Genomic DNA, 3571 nt, shown 5'->3' with positions numbered 1-3571 from the left:
GTGTGTCTTTGAATTGGATCTGACCCAGAGAAGACTCTCCAGAGAGTCTTTGGAGGTAATTGCATGCGATGATATTAACCATCCTTCTTCCACAGAGCAGTGGGTGGTTCCGAACCACATGCCTTCAGGATGTCAGCACAGCTGCAAGGTAATACTCTCAAAAATTGTGAAAGGTAATATCCTAAAAAATCCTATGCCCCAACAAAATAAAACAAGAACAACAACTTATAAGTTACATAAAAAATACAGAAACTATGGTCCATCAAAATTAATGTGACAAAAGGAGTAAAAAAAAACAAAAACAAAACACCACATCTAGGGATGATCAAATAATTAGGGTGGGATTGGGAGGGAATATAATGATACTATGATACTAAATGTAAATAAAGAACTGAGAAAAATAAAGCACTAGAAGAAATAAGGAAATAACGTTACAACACAATGTGAATCTAAAATAAGAATATTGCAAAGGAGTCATAAATTAAATGAGAAACACAATGACTTGCTGACAGATTTATTCAGGCAGAAGAAGGAATCAAAAAATTAGAAGATATGATTGTTAAAATGATAGAACAGTAACAGGATGACTCAGTAGACTGAGCTCTGGAGTTAGGGACAATGGCAGGCCTAACATGCAGATGTTCAGAATATAATTTTATTTCTATTCAATAACTTATGTATCCATCCTATAATTGAGTTTTCTGAAGATTAGTTAAATTTAAAAGGTTTTTAAATATCATTGTTGATGTTTGTTGTGCATCATTGAGTTTGGGCAGACACTCCAGCTGGTTTTCAGAAGCACTTAATTGCACAAAAGGAGATTGTCTATCCTTCTCCTGTGGAGCAGCTGGTAGATTTAGACAATATGCTTTTGGGATTGCACTGTAGATTCTTACCACTAGTTCATGAGAGCTCTCTAAATACTATCTGCTCTAATTAAACCCATAGTTACTTTATTGCTACATTTTTCAATTTCTTAATGTAAAAGATAAACATATACAAATATGGATAAAGTAGATTTTTATCCTACAATTTAGAACATCATATTTTCTCAAATTCAGCATTATTCATATTTTGAACCGAATTAAAAGAACATGGAAGGAGTATGCAGAGTCACTGTAGCAGAAGGTATTGGCAGACACAGAAGAATTTCATGAAACAACATGAGCAGGAGCCTGTGGTGATGAAGGAGGAAGTTCAAGCTACTTTGAAAGAACTGGCAAAAAACAAGTCTCCAGGAATTGATGGCATACCAATTGACATTTCAACAAACAGACACTGCCCTGGATGTGCTCAGTTGTGCCAAGAAATCTTGAGGACAGCCATTTGGCCAACTGACTGGAAGAGATCAATATATTTGTTCCCATTTCAAAAGAGGGTGACCTGATAGAGGGTGGAAATTATCAAATATCATTACTATCACATGCAAGTAAGATTCTGCCAAAAATTATCCAAAAATTACTGGAGCAACACATCAACAAAGAATTGCCAGATGTACAGGTTAGATTTAGAAGAGGCCCTGGTACTAGGGATATTATAGCTAATGTTAGATGAATCTTGGCAGAAAGCAGAGAGTGCCTACCAGAGGAATGACTATCTGTACTTCATTGACTATGCAAAGGCTTTTGACTGTGTGGATCACAACAAACTATAGCTGCCTCTGAGAAGAATGGGAACCCCAGGACATTTAATTGTGCTTTTGCAAAACCTATACTTGAACCAAAAGGTTGTCGTCAGAACAAAACAAGGAGACACCGCATAGTTCAAAATTGGGAAGGGTGTCCACCAAGGATGTATTCTGTCTCCATACCTTTTCAATCTCTATGCAGAACATATCTTCCAGGATGCTGGGCTATATGAAGAGGAATGTGGCATCAGGATTGGAGGAAGATTTATCAACAAACTCTGTTATGCAGATGACACAACTCTGTTTTCTGAAACTGAGGACAACCTGAAGCACTTTTTGCGGAAGGTCAAGGACATGTGGATTGAAGCTCAACATCAAGAAAACACAGATTCTCACCACTGGGCTAATTGGCAGCATCATTATAGATGGTGAAGAGACTGAGATTGAGATTGTTAACAGTTTCCGTTTGCTTGGTTTCACACTCTTGGTACCAGCAGCCAGGAAATCAGGAGACTAATTACACTGGGAAAGTCAGGGACCTCTTTAGAGAGCAACGATGTCAGGCTGCAGATTCAGGGGCACCTGATCTGGGCCATAGTCTTCACAATTGCATACTGTGCATCAGAGAGCTGGTAGTGACTAGGGTTGATAGAAACAGAATTGATGACTTTGAGCTGTGGTGCTGGAAAAGAGTGTTGAATACACCATGGACTGCTAGGAGAACAAACAGGTTAGTCCTGGAGAGGGTGAAATTGGTCTTCTCCTTGGAGACAAGGATTCTGAAACTTTGACATATTTTGGGCATGTTGCAAGGAGGGACCAGCCCTCGGAGAGGGGCAACATGTTTGGGAGGGTGGAGGGATAGCACAAGAGTGGAAGACCCTTCGTGAGATGGATTGATTCAGTGATTGGGGTAATGGGAGTAGGTGTTTCAGAGACAGTGAGGTTGGCACAGCATAGTGCAGGTTTTAGGGCTCTTCTATATAATGTTGCTATGTGTTGCAAGCAACTCGAAGGCACATAACAACAACAACAACAATTCTTTATTGGTATAGTGTAGCAACATGTTTAGGCCATTTTAAAGTGCTTGCACACATCTCTAGCCTTTACACAGTAGATTCCAGAAGCATCACTTTCAGTAATGACAATAAATACACCTCCAAATATTGCCAAATGTCCACTGGAATACAAGCATATTCCAACTGAGAATGACAGCAAATTTTATTGACTTCTCCATTTACAGAGATCAGACTACATCATAAATTATCCAATAAATCTCTTTCTTTTCTTACTTATAGTTAAAATGTTTTAAACAGAATCATTACAACTAGTACCACACCTAAAAAAGAGAGAATAATTTAATAACATTACTAGGTAGTATTTTTTCAAATGCAATATTTTCATAAATAATTGTATTATCTGTATCTTATTTCATCAATGGACACTTTGTTCAAATAATAACCCAAATACAGTGAAGATTATATGATTATGGATTTGAAGAATTTCTAAATCTTTAGTTCTTAACTTCACCATTGTCCTAAGTTGAAGAGATTGTCTGCCTGATTTCCACTAAAAAATTTCTCACATACTGTATTTACCAAGTGTATAATTTTCTTTTTCCTTTTTTCTCCTTCTTCCCCTCCTCTACAGCCATGGATTTGGAATTTAGCCATGGCCAACCCACCTGGGTTTTCAGGAGGTTCTAAATCCCACCTCAACTTGTGAATTTGTACTACCAGGAGGTGCTGACTTTGGTTAACAACATAAATATTTATGGCCTACATTACCATAGCTCCTTTCCTATATACTTATAAGTGAAAACAGGGATATTATCAAATTATAGTTAAGTAGAATTTTGTAAATTATCTTTAATGGATAAAATGATATCCAACCAAAAGTTCCATGATGGTTTATGAGATGTGGATTGTTATTGATACATTTTTT

This window comes from Elephantulus edwardii, unplaced genomic scaffold, assembly GCF_000299155.1.
Source record: "Elephantulus edwardii isolate Elephantulus edwardi_28Jun2011 unplaced genomic scaffold, EleEdw1.0 scaffold00190, whole genome shotgun sequence".
NCBI classification, from domain to species: Eukaryota; Metazoa; Chordata; class Mammalia; order Macroscelidea; family Macroscelididae; genus Elephantulus; species Elephantulus edwardii.
This window is presented reverse-complemented; position numbering follows the sequence as displayed.